This window comes from Cimex lectularius, unplaced genomic scaffold, assembly GCF_000648675.2.
Source record: "Cimex lectularius strain Harlan isolate CLEC.00 unplaced genomic scaffold, Clec_2.1 scaffold132, whole genome shotgun sequence".
NCBI classification, from domain to species: Eukaryota; Metazoa; Arthropoda; class Insecta; order Hemiptera; family Cimicidae; genus Cimex; species Cimex lectularius.
Window position 1 is genome coordinate 1,172,680 of NW_019392772.1, and position 13,923 is coordinate 1,186,602.

Here is a 13,923-nt window from a genome sequence, read left to right on the forward strand (position 1 = left end):
ATTTACAAGGAATTAGAAGTTTCACCCACGTTTGATTTCCAGAAGCCTAATTTTGACGGTCTTTCCTTGCATGAACTAAGATGGGCATTTAAGCTGAAATGTGAGGTTTTACGAATATTTAATTTACATGTAAATTCAGCTGTGTGGAATAGGGATAACTTGGGTATATGCTCCCTATGAAATTCTCGTTTGAAAGACTGTGTTTCACTTTTTGGAGGAGTGCTCGATTTTGGGCGAGATTCGGTTCTTACACCTTGGTAGTTTTGCTCTCCCAAGAAGTGAGCTATTGCGGTTGTTGAGTGGCCCAAATTTTCCATGCTTGATTCGGTATGCTAAACATGCTTGGAGCTACAGATTCGAATTGGTTCAAGAATTTAATTTTTAAGTTTTATTCTTTCGTTGTTATTAAGCCATCAAAATTTTGGATATAGACTTCATTTTTAATACTAGTTCGCTTGTGTATTTATTTTCTGTATTTTGCATTTTTTTAGGTATACTGCGTATTTTTGTATTTTGTATTTTGTATTTTGTATTTTATTTTATTTTTTGTATATTTTTTCTTTTCTCTCTTTTTTTCTATTCTTCTCTCTTTCTTCTCTAAACTGCATATATGTTTGTAAACCGATGTAAACCAAACCTCTGGCAAACGGATCGGACGATTCATGTCCATAATTATTTTGATCTTTAATATAACGAAAAGTTTTAATTTTGTTTTAATAAAGCAATTATTATTATTGTTATTATCATCTCTCTCTCTCTCACTCTCTCTCTCTCTCTCTCTCTCTCTCTCTCTCTCTCTCTCTGCCTTAACCAGTTTCGTTTATACGTAATCTGAAGGTTTTGAAAATATGGACCAACTCCAAGTTGCTTTACAAATATACGTGAAACAATAAAACCCTTTAAAATTTACAAAATTCAAGGGCCATTTTATGATCGGCTGGGTTATTTTGTCAGCGCAGAAGGAAATTGTCCGAACGCCTCAATTATATTAATGAATCAGTCACTTGGGGGTAGCAGATAAGTAGGCTCGCAGATAAATTAACTTGAATACAAGTTCAAGGGACTTAAAAGTAGATTAACTCTCAGTTCAAAACTGTAAATTGACAGTATTTTTGTTTTAATTTTTATTATACGCTACGTTCTGTTAGTATTTAATTCACCAATGGCCTATTGATTATGAAAAATTACAAAACAAAAATAATGTAACAGGTCTTTATTTTTTACGTTGCGCTGAAAAATGAAACCTCTACATAAATTGCATGACTGTACGTATCAATAATCAACTCAACAGATTTTTTTGCTGAACGGANGGTGAGAAAAGCTGCGAGAAGCTCTCCTCATATGATTTTCTAAAATACAAATCTCTCTTTTGTTTTCCAAAAAATGGAGACGTTGAAAATTTATAGTGACATAAGTTCCAAATAAAAGGAAAACAAAATGTTCGACCATAGTTCTCCATGATTGTATAAGGTTGATTATATACTTAAAAATGTTTACATTGTTAAATGGTCTAATTTTCAGTAAATAAAGAGAGAGAGAATTAGGGAAAATATATTGGGGCTGTAAAGTTGTTCGTTTTCTTTACTGTTCTGTTTAATATTTTGATTGAAGGACTTCTTACTTATGCCACAGATACAAACAAGGTTACGATGAAATTACTAGGAATTCTGGATCGAAAAAAAGGTAGTAATATAAGGCTAAGCTTTAAATCAAACATCAGAAGGTTTTGTGAGAATAGCTTAGTTTCTAGACGCATCAGGTTCTGTACTACTGGTAAGGCATCGAGTAGAAAGGCCTATTCGCAAATCAGAATTTAGCTTGGACAATAGAAAAGTAAAAGACTTTCTCTTCATAGATGAGTGCCGGTTTAGTTTCAATCCGAAGATCGGGTCGTGTGAGGGAAATTACGTGGAGGAGGTTTGCTTCATGTGCTGGTTGGCTTCAGTCTTTTCGAAGACATTTACGGTATGGAGTGGAATCAACGTCCATGCCGTACCAAACCGATTTCCATACATAATGGATTATTAACTAAGGTACATCGAGGAAGTTCTTCTGGAAGTTGTGGTCCCATTCTTTCCATTTTTAGTGGGCGACGTCGTTTCAATGAATATAATCCTCAACCGCAAGTAGCTCTAGTTATCACCGTTTACTTGGAGGGGAATTAGCAGAATGAATTGGCCAGCGAGTATACTTATGGTTAATAAGAAGGAAATGGGTTAGATAAGAAACAGCTTCAATCCGTTTTTGTTGAAGAAGGGATTCTGTTTCATAAGACGAAATTCGGTCGAGTATTTACCCGATGCATAAGAGACTTAAGGCCCTCCGCGAGGACAGAGGAGTTAAGATGAGCAAAACTAGGTAATAAATTGTTATTTAAATTTTAATCTATCACTGCATTTTCAGTTGTATCGTTGTTAACAATTTCCTTACAAACCATCTTAATTAAACAATTTTTTAAAATCTCGTTTTAATATCTCGTTCTTTTTGGTTTACATTAAAAAAAAGTATGTTGTAATTAATATATCGTTAAAAATACATATAGTATAAAATAAACAACAAGTTTTCATTTTATACAAATAAAATGACAGTATATACCAACAGATTAAAAATCCAACTGATATGTAAACAGGATACTTGTTTTTTTCTTCTCAATCTGTTTTACAATTTACACCATCTTCGTTACTGCCACACCGCTAGGTACATCAATTTACTCTCAAACAACTTATCGATTTCCATACCGTCGCCTTAACGCAGTTAGTTAAAATTATTGTTAATGAATTTAGCCCTTCCTATATTAGGTTTGATTTTACGATAAAAGGCCCTTCCTACTCAACGGAGTCAATTAACGGACTCTGATGACCTGATTGGAAAACGCTCAATGAGACCACTATTTTACATAGTGACTCTTGAGTTGAAACCAGAATTGGCATTGATCTATCCTAATTGACCGATTGGTTAATAATTTTTTATATCTACTTGGGGGTTAAAACGGTGGAAATTGTGGAAAAAGAATTATTTATTAGATTAGAAAAAGGGAAAACTTTTCATCCATCATTAGCTCAAAAGTACGAATTAATGTCACGAGCAGGATTCGAACCCGCGAGCTTCACTTTGATGTCACAAGTTGATAGCTTAAGTCGGAGAGTAGCGGCGTATCACGCCGAAGGTCGTGGGTTCGAATCCCTCTCGTGACAATGAATTTTTTATCTTAACTTAAAACCGTAATTAATTGGTCAAGCGGACACGAAAAATATTGAAGTACGAATTAAGTCGTCATCACTGGAAACATTTATCGACGACGTTGTCATCCTCGCCAACTTTTTTGGCGTTTTCGCCCAGGATTGAAAATTTGGACTTGGCGAGCTGTTAAAATGTTTGTTTAAAGATAATAAGTCAAATAAACTGACGGATTTTACAAATGTAATTTAGATTACAATGTGTGGTGATTAGTGACGGTTTGTCGATGATTACTCAGAAATCGTGAGATGCGTCTGGTGTGATTTCCACATCCTACATGTTTTTGTTAAATTTAAACAATATTTGTAAATCCCAGGCCATGAAGATGATCTCAATAAAGATCGAAACGTTGGCACGACATGAAAATGATTTTCTGAAAGCTACATCACACCAGACAGCATCTCACGTAGATTACAATGTTGATAAACGATGAAAGCTGAGACTATACCCTAGGTCAGATTCGGATGCGTGTTTGGCTGGCCGTTGTTATGGCCCAGGGCTGTTAATAATGTCACCGAGATTAACCTTTGAATCGATTCCGTGGTGGGCAAGGAAAATGTACAAAGTATCTGAGCCTGGGTATTTAATTAAATTTACAATCTGCGGCAAGTGAAAAGGAAAATTCTCTCCTTCCAATTAGAAAAGAATTCAAATCGAAGACTTCTGTCAATTTCATTATCTAAAATTAGTAAAACAAAACAAAAATCAGATCCATTTCCCTTCTTTCTTACCCTCATGCCGTTGCACGATTTCAATATTCTCTATGAGCTGTGCCCTCAGTTCGATGAGTGTAATGTACACTTCAATTTTCAAAGTTTCACACATATAAAAATCTAATGTGGTCAAATCAGTGCTCCTCGCTGGTCACGGCACGAGAAGATTGTGTTTAATTTTTGTTATCAAATAATAAACGTTTTTATTAAATGCATGACATGTACGATGCTCTTGGGTTGCGGCTCTCCTTGGGTTTGATAACACGTTTTCCAACTTCCCAAAGAAGATTTCACTAAGCAAAGTTCTAAAAAACGTAAAACAGAGTTTATCCTTGGAATAAGTAAATAAGGCAACCTTGGTGACGTCCCCGAAAATTTTGATGGAAATTTCGTTGCAAGAGCCATAATTAAGTATGGCATTAAGTAAAAAAAATAGTTTTAGATTATTCGGAGATCATGAGATGCGGTCTGGTGTGACGTAGGTTTTAGAAAAACATTTTCTTTATCGTGCCAATTTTTCGATATTTACTGAGATCATCGCCAGTTCTGAATCTGAAATCAATCTGAAGATGATCTCAATAAAGATCGAATCGTTGGCACGATAAAGAAAATGTTTTTCTAAAACCTACGTCACACCAGACGCATCTCACGATCTCCGAATAATCATTGTCTAACGGCCATTAAACACCAAACATTAGTTTTTAGAATTGGATACTCTTTGAGTGGCTACTGTGTATTCGGAAGTGTTAATTTTTCAACTGAAATGTTATCTTGTGGAAAATTTAATGTAGTATGCAAAATAAAGGTCAGATTTGTGTTTTAATGCCGCTAAAGTTGAGAAATTACGATTTTATGTGGAATGTCTGATTGTAGACTAAAATCACAAAAATGTTAATTTCTCAGGAAAGAGACAAGATAGTAACCTCATTTCGGTGGCACTGAACTACGTTATTGACATTTATCACTGTAATACCTGTAATTGGTGCACATTTGGCCCACAACGACCCTCGCATTAGGCGTCTTTTTACACCAAATTAATTGGATAAAGAGAAGAGTTTTTTGAAGAGCTCAGAGCGATTAGCTTTAAACGCCTCGTTTCGATGGATAACAGAGTATCAAAGTTGATGTTTGAATGCGCAAACTGTGGGTTGAGAAAACACAGCACCAATGATTGCCGGAGGATGCCTTCCTATGTCGATTCCCGTCCGTTTATGGTAGTACAGAACCCCCCCATCCAAACTACAGGACAAATCGAGGATCATCTGTTACCGCTGCTAACTGCTGGGCAAACATCTTCAGACCAGGAACATCAGGGACTCAGACGCAGAAGTCGGTGCAGCAATGCACAGATGAATCGACTAGAAACCTTGTTTAAACAGGAGCGGAATGCTCACTTTTCGGTTTTAGTTTATTAAAACAATTTTCTGGTGAAAAATTTGAAAATGTTGTAATTTTTAATGGGCTTGGTTTATCCAAATTGGATTGTACGGTCCAAATGGTCTGTAAAGTAAGAGTAGACCGGATTGAATTTAAAATTTCGTTTCATGTCACACCTGATATTTATTTTAGTGCTAAGGTTGAACGAGAAATTTTAGATCAAAATTGCAAGGCAGATAAATACGAATTTAAAGAAATTGGTAATAAAACTCATGACTCAACAAACACTGAATTGAATAACGGTATGACGGTTGATTTAAACTTAGATAATGTGTTTTTCGATTCACATGTTCCATTAACAGAAAATCTGAAAAACAATGATTCCCTGCCCGAATTTAATGATGTGATTCCTGATATTTTCATTGAAAATAGTCCGCTTATAAAACCTTCACTGATCTCAATTTTGTCTAATATAAGAAATTTTTATCCTTGGGGAAACTAAGAATTACATTTCGGTTTTGCCTCTGTCAAAGTAAAACCCTATATATATGATGATGCGGCAAAAATTGTTCCAGTTAAAATGGAGTCTCCTAATTGCTCGTTTCTCGCCGCACACTGACGAAATAGGATGTTCCAAATTTACAACAGAAAAAGCAGACGTACTCTTCTCAGAATCCTTTGACAATCATATACTTTGTTACTGTTTTTTGATGTTAAAAAAAGTTGGTTAATTTGATTAACTTCCTTTCGGGGAATGATCAATGATCAAACCGATTAGCATCTTATTACGAATTTAACAGAGAAATTTTGCAAATCAGTTTCAACTCTTGCGTTTGATACGTTAAACCTGAGATATTTATTTTACTTGTTAGACACAGCTGTCCCTGTTCAGTGAAAAGTTTCGTGCAAACATGCTAACTCTACCAGATAGAGTTTTTTTCGGCAAAAGATTCAGTTCACAAAACAGTCTTGTGTTGTTGACTGGAAAACAACAACAACGTTTATTTCAACTTGGGATTCAACTGAAGAGTAGAAAAAGCAACAACTGGCCCTTTTATCATTTTCATTTACGCCAATACTTTTAACGTACACTTCGATTGGATAAATAAAATATAAGCGTTGAAACGTTTTATTACTGTTTTTCTTTTTAGTTCATCCGTAAAATATTTTTTAATAAACGTTTATATATTGTTTTTACCTGTATTGTATCGATTCTACGTTCGTACAATAATTTTGGTAATCTTTTAATAATTACATTTTAGTCCATTCAAAATGCTTCAGTATTGTAGAAAGTGTGTAAATACATATATGTTTTGAGAATTCATAATTTATTTTAATTAATTATACTTTTAATCCAAGGTCTTGGTTGAGATGAAATGTGAATCACGCTCGTGACACTTGCTTTTTCATCTCGACCAAGCCTTAAATTAAAAGTATAATTAATTAAAATTGTAGATTGAAATTTGACAGGTTTTGTTTAAAATATTGTTCTTCTCAACTAGGTCACATTTATTACAACACTTTAGAAAATAGTTCAAATTTCATGATCCACCAAATGAAAAAGACCAACGTCTGAACGTTTGGACGCTTTCCAGAAAATCGCAGAGGGACAATTAAAAATCGTTGACAAATGGCACAAGGGGAATTAAATTAGCGCGGGAAATGTACTGTTTTCTACTCCGAAAGATTAAACTTTTTAAGCTTTAAAGTTTTAAAAAGAACGCAACTTATACAGGATTACTGTTTTTTTGTCTGTCTAGCGCTCCATGGTGTTTTGAAAATGAAGACAAAACTACAAGATTTTTTTTGGCCCAATTTGAAAATTATTAATATAGACAAATAGAAATAGTTTTTCTTTCTTGTAAGAGCTAATATTATGAAAAAAAAATGTTAACATGTTAATAACATTGTCACTAAATAGTTTGTTTTTAAGCTGAAAAAGGAACGAAAAAAGTGTGTGATGATTAGTGAACGTTAATCGATATTTATTTAGAAATCGTGAGATGCGGTCTGGTGTGATGTAGGTTTCAGAAAAACATTTTTTTATCGTGCCAACGTTTCGATCTTTATTGAGATCATCTTCAGGGCCTGGGACTTTGAGTGAGTATATACATTGATTGAATATATTATAAAAAATATATTTTGCATTGTATAAATTCACTTTTCCACATCCAAAATGTAATTGTTATATGCAAGCAATGTTTGTAAATCCCAGGCCCTGAAGACGATCTCAATAAAGAGCGAAACGTTCGCTCGATAAAGAAAATGTTTTTCTGAAACCTACATCACACCAGACTGCATCTCACGATTTCTAAATAAATAATAATGTTAATATGTGTTAACAATAAAGGGTGACGTATATATGGAATTTGTACTGCACCCTCTGATATTTTTGTGTTTTTGCTTACTTACGTAGTAGCTCGTGAAACGTAACGGTTCTATTACTTAAGGGACTTAGTTACCGGCCTTGTTCACTTTGACGTTCACGAACGTTGGCAGATGGGGCATCGTCATTCAGGCGACATTTCCCTCATTCAGTCTCCATTAGAGATTATCGATTGGTTCACCAAGAAAACACAAATTGACAACAAGAACGTTTGAAAATAATTTGAAAATTTGTAGTCTATCGGTTCTCCAAGAATGTTTCCAGTATCCTGTAAATACAGTAATAATAGTAAATACATTTAAGTCCACTTATTAGTGACCTAGTTTAACGAATTGAGTCAACCTGGTAACTTTCAAATAACTAACTCAAACGGCTTGGTCCTCTTATGTCGTTTTACAATTGGTTGACAAGTAATAAAGCTATTGCATTAACAACTGTATTTTGTGTCGTGGGATTTAAAAACCGTTGTATTATGATAGTATTTATTCTTTTGTCAAACCCTCAGAATTGTACTTGTAAGTACGTACACTTAGGTTTTAATGCTTAGGAAATCCTCAGCAGTACATAAATCTGTCTATATTTGATATCAAGTCTTTTCTTTTCCTTTTTGAAATATTCTTTCTAATTCCAATTTTATCTAGAATCATGTGTAAATTTAGGAATGGTGCTACGTTACCACCGTAGCCAATTGATTCATTTACTAATTTTCAATTTGAGAAATTAAAGTGTAAAAATATTTGGCCGTTTATTTTAATATTTCAATCATTTGTCCGTTCGTGTTGTTGATTACCATTTCCAGATGTGTCTATATTCGGTTTCGATGACAGTGTTTTTCATCTCTGGTATCGTTCGAATACAGGTAAAGTGGCAATAACAACTAACATAAGAAAGAAAGATATATTGATAAAGAGATAGATAGATAGATACATAGATAGAGAGAAAGAACATGAGTGACAGAAAGAGCGAGAAATAGCGAGAGAGAGAGAGAGAGAGAGAGAGAGAGAGATGATAGATATATAGGTAAGTAGAGAGATAGATAAATAAATAGATCAGATATATAGATAGGGAGATAGATAAACACATAGATAGAGAGAAAGAAAATGAGTGACAGAAAGAGAGAAAGACATAGGGAGGGCAAAAGGGAAAGAGAGAGAGAGAGAGAGAGAGAGAGAGAGAGAGAGAAAAGAGAGAGAGAATGAATTAGCGATTACGTATTTAATAGTATGGAGCTTAGTATGTTACCTTGCGGTACGCTTGCCTTGATTTCAAACAAATAAAATTAGAATAGAATGAATTTAAAGTAATGATTTGTTACCTTGATAGTTGAACCATTCTTGTGGTTCACAATTTTTATTCCGAAAATTATAGTAATTATTTCTTCCGCTTAACAAAAATCTTATTACTTTTTTGGACGTAACACCTCCAGAATGCAATTGGTACATGGCCAATTTGAAATTATTCATTTCTTAATTCTTTAATATTTTTTCGGGGGGAAAATTCATCGAAAAATAAATTAGTATATTCCAAGGTAAATTAACTTTACGGCGTACGATTATTTGGAGATCGTGAGGTGCAGTCTGGTGTGACGTAGGTTTTAGAAAAATATTTTCTTTATCGTGCAAACGTTTCGATCTTTATTGAGATCATCTTCAGTGCTCAAAGTGCTTGTTTTCCGTGTAGCTTGTCTGTCGTGTCGAGAGTAGCTAAGGTCACTAAACACCACACATTTACGGCGTACAGTTAGTCAGTTTTGCAAAAAACGCCGGTGTAGAAGGCTTAGCATATTCACTCAGCCGTGAATTTATATAAAATCGTTTCTAGCAAAAATTATTGATTCGAGAAATGTTAATAGCTTGTGTTAATCTACTAAAGAAGAGAACAAGATAAAAAGAGAGAGAAAGAATGAATTAACAAATAACGTATTTAATAGTATAGGGCTTAGGATACTATCTTGAGGTACGCCTGCCTTGATTTCAAAAAAATTAGAGTATTCGTCTTATACAATTTTTTTCGAAAGGTAAGAGGTGAAAAGTGAAACGTATTGTTGTTTGTTTACGTGTTAAACTTTCGTGCCAAACCAAGGCTAGCGATACGCCTAGGAATAAAAATTGGTAAATCAGATTGGTATCAAAAACCAAGAAACACAGATCGCTACCTCAACTTTACATCACACTATCCTCGTCATACAATAATAAACACGGCCAAAGGGCTATTTCAAAGAATTATTATTAAGCCATGAATCATTTCACCACAAGAACATAAAGATATACAAACATATCGTCCATAACAATCACTATCCTAAACACACACACACACACACACACACACACACACACACACACACACACACATATATATAATGCAGGGTGGGCGACCAAGACCCGAGGGATTAAATGCCTGGGTAGACTCGTACCCCGTCCCTAAAAGGTCCGGGACTTGGTCGGCTCACGTGACCTGCATAAACCTCTTGGACTTGTTCACAAACCCCAAGATTTTGGAACATTTTATCTCGGGGAGTGATTTGGTGATGTCCTCTCCTTCAAACATTTCAAATCTAAACCTAGCATACCTATCACACTCTGCGAGGTAGTGCTTTGCCGTTTCTTCTTTTATTTCGCAGAAGCGGCAAAAGGGATCTGGTAGGATACCCATTACGAAGAGGTGTCTTCTCAGTGGGCAATGGCCCGTCAGGATACCTATCAGCCTCCTAATTCCCTTCCTTGAGATAGAGAATAGCCATTTCGATTCAGCTGGTTTGATCGCCTTAACAAACTCTTTCGATTGCCTGTATCCGGGGGATAAATTCCACTCCCTAAGGAATTGTTTCATGCCCCAGTTATTGATACTCTCTTTCGCTGTGCTCATAGAGAGGGGTAATACTGGTTGTGGCCCAACAAACGCAGTATTAGAACCTTCTTTGGCTAGGCCATCCGCCTTTTCATTGCCCTGGTGTCCTTTATGTGCAGGTATCCATCCTAAACACATAATCAACAGAATAATCAACATCTACAACTCAATACCAACACCATCCACTATTCCTAATAATACTACATCAAATCTATCAAATACAGATAAACAAACATACATATCCATGCCATTCATTCACGGCCTATCGCATAAATAGACACATTTCTCTCTTCGTATAACTTTAAAATAGCTTTCAAAAACTATAAAACAATTCACTCAAGTTTTTCAAAAATTAAACATACTACACCAGTAACAAATAAGTCTGATGTAATTTACAAAATCAATTGTTTAAATTGTGCGGCAACTTACATCGGTATTACATCATAATATCTGGATAAAAGAGAATAGCAACATATCTATGATTGCAAAAAACCCAACAAAATACTACTATCACTATTTTGCACCTACAACTATCAAACCCACCATTTTGCACGCCAACACAATTCCGACTTCAACAATCCAAAAATATTACTCACCCAGCAAAATATACGAAATTTAGAGCGATATAAAAGGATCATATCCGCCAGAAATGAAAACATTCTTGAACAAGAGAACAGTGGCGAAAATGGAACAAAAAACAAGTTTCAAACGATCCGAACAGCCTGGAACCTGAGTCCCCTCTGGAAACTAGCCAGTTTCAGCGTTAGAAATGTAAAAACGGTAATCAACGTCAAGAACTTTTTGATCAAAGTGAGTCGTAAAAATTTAAAATTTACAACATGTTTCAGAAACTAGGCGGAATTAGAAAGAAAACGAAAATCGTATTTTTCTGTTGGTAATAGCAAAACCTGATACTGTCTTGTACATTTCGGCGGAGGAATTTTTGTAATTAAACGATATTTATAATTCTTCTCAGTACGAGTGGGATGAATTTCTCTACTAGACCGCTTGGAATCTAGATGATACAAGGGCAAATAATCTAATAACGGGAGCAGGCCAAATTCACCGGCCCTACAGTATTAATATGCATTGATTAAAATTTTTTGTTCTGTTCTATTTTTGATAAAGTTTATTATGTACATGTTAACATTAATCCTTTTTTAGTTGAATCATTGAATATGAGCTGAAAAGAGATAAGAAATTTTGAAATATCTAAAACCCTATATGTATACTTCACATCGTCCAGACGAGGCAATATATCATGGACAAAATCGGACGAAGAGAAGGCATCGCTGTACTCAAAGTACCTGTACAAAACGATCCCTCAACCTCTCAACATACATGACGCACAACATGCCACTGTAGTCAAATTGGAACTAGATATGCGTTCCCAAATGCTCGGTCGTCCTTAAAAAGACAACGAGGATCTTTAGCGTCCGTACCTGGCTCATGGCCTTACCGGACTTTATGATTCTCAAAATGAGAGATGACGCACCTCCGCTCACGACTGAATGTGTGTTACAGCCGCAAGCGTTGGTGTAGAAAATGCATCAGCTTCGTCTTCCACGCACTCCCTAGATAGAGAAGGCGACTCTATCTCCCAGAGTATTGGGGCTCCTCCACGTAAGAACTTCCGGATCCGCTCCAACCACGGTTTTGTTTAAAGAGGAATTGCTAACCACCCCTGGGTGCCTTCGGTAAAGAAGCCCATGCAAGCACTACCGATCTGTTCCCATCCACCACTTCTCTCGCATTCGAGGGACTCCGGCAGCGTAGTCTGAGCATCCTTAACGCTAAATGCTTCCATGGTCCGATCCTTCGTATCCCGTGAGGCCGTGATTGTAATGAAGGTCATACGCATGAGCTTGGGTGGAGGTCACAGATAGAAGAACAGCATCTTCTCTAAGTTCCTGCTAGGTGCATCGCCACTAAGCCACTACGTGACCGTTCCCAAGTAGCAGGGGCTGGACATTTGAACATTTCTGCTATCCCGTAGTTCAGATGTTATGCACCCTCTCCCGTCTGTGCAGACAGGATCTGGTACCCTAACATTTCTGTGCCTCTGATAAAGCACTCGCCGTCGGTGCTTGTCGATCCGGAGGCCGCCACGAATCCAGGTTGTGCTTTAGAGAGATTGCTACGCCCTCAAGGCCACAAAATTATTTTGCGCGCCTGGATACCCCCCTTGCATCCAAGGGTTGGGAGAGGTCTCAAGGAAGTATGCAGACTGCCTATAGTAAAAGCCGCCAATCGAGCTCATTACCTACACCGTGTGCAAAGCATACTCGAATAGGAGCAACCAAGCAACAGAGGAATAGAAACTAGGCAGACTTGAACTTACCACAAAGACTTTTCTCCATCCACGAATTATTAGCCAAATTCCTCGTAAAACATCTTCCGGCAAATATCATCCGCCAAATTCTTAAACGGCCTTTGTCTTCTTATCAGCCTGTATAACTCCATCCTAAGAACCACGCACTTCCCAACCCTAGGGAAATTTGCTTCAATTATCACGATCCCGAAACCCAACATATTATTGGACAAAGTGTAAAATCTGCTTGTACAACATTTTGTAACTTAATCCCTAATCATCAGTTCGGTTTCCGTCATAAACACCCTAAAATACAACCTTGCAATATCGACTCCTCTCTTGAGAAAAAACCGTTTTGCCCAGTTATCTTTTTCGACATTGCGAAGCATTTGATTGGATGGCATGCTGGAATGCTGTGTAAACTCAAAGGCACTCTCCCTACATCCTACTATCTTATGTCAAAGTCCTATTTCTGGGTAACACAGTTCTAGCCATTAACCCATCCATTTCTGTCCGGGCAGGTGTCCCCAAAGGTAGTGCTCTTGGTCCAATCTGTTACTTAATACACTGCTGACATCCCTAATCACCTCAATACTTCTCTGTGCATATAGGCAGATGACAGTCCATTCCAGTCCACTCACAATAATACTACCCTTGCATTTCGTTCCTTACAGTATACCTTAACGTCATTGAAACTTGGCTAAAGAAATGGTAGATGAAAATAAATGAAATAAATGCCAGTAGATTAACTTCACATTACGACGAGCAATCCTTTCTCCTATATACCTCAACTGTGTTTCTCTGCCACGACAAACCATGTCCGCTACTCATGACTATACATCGATAAAGCCTCTTGTCAAATCATCATACTAGACTGAAACGAGTACTAATAGACGATATAAACTTCCTTCGCGACTCTTAGAGTTCACTCCTCACTCACACGTCATCCCAATCTATTAGGAACCCAACTATCCTCAGCCACACTTTCCGATAGACCGATCGCCAAGTGATCTCATTTTGAGTAATAGCGAGTGACAAGTGTTTACCTTACA

The 13,923-nt window shown here is 36.4% G+C and overlaps 1 protein-coding gene across 5 annotated transcripts in view; it reads right to left on the reverse strand.

Annotated features, from left to right (window-relative positions):
* Positions 1-13,923, reverse strand: part of LOC106672074 — a 186,244-nt gene that overhangs the window by 31,322 nt on the left and 140,999 nt on the right. Inside the window, exon 1 of one of the 5 annotated variants that reach the window (XM_024227580.1) lies at positions 11,157-11,386. The exons of the other annotated variants lie outside the window; for them this stretch is intronic. The gene's annotated coding sequence lies outside the window, so the exon portion shown is untranslated. Of the gene's footprint in view, positions 1-11,156; positions 11,387-13,923 lie in introns of those variants that run through there. 5 annotated transcript variants of the gene reach the window in all.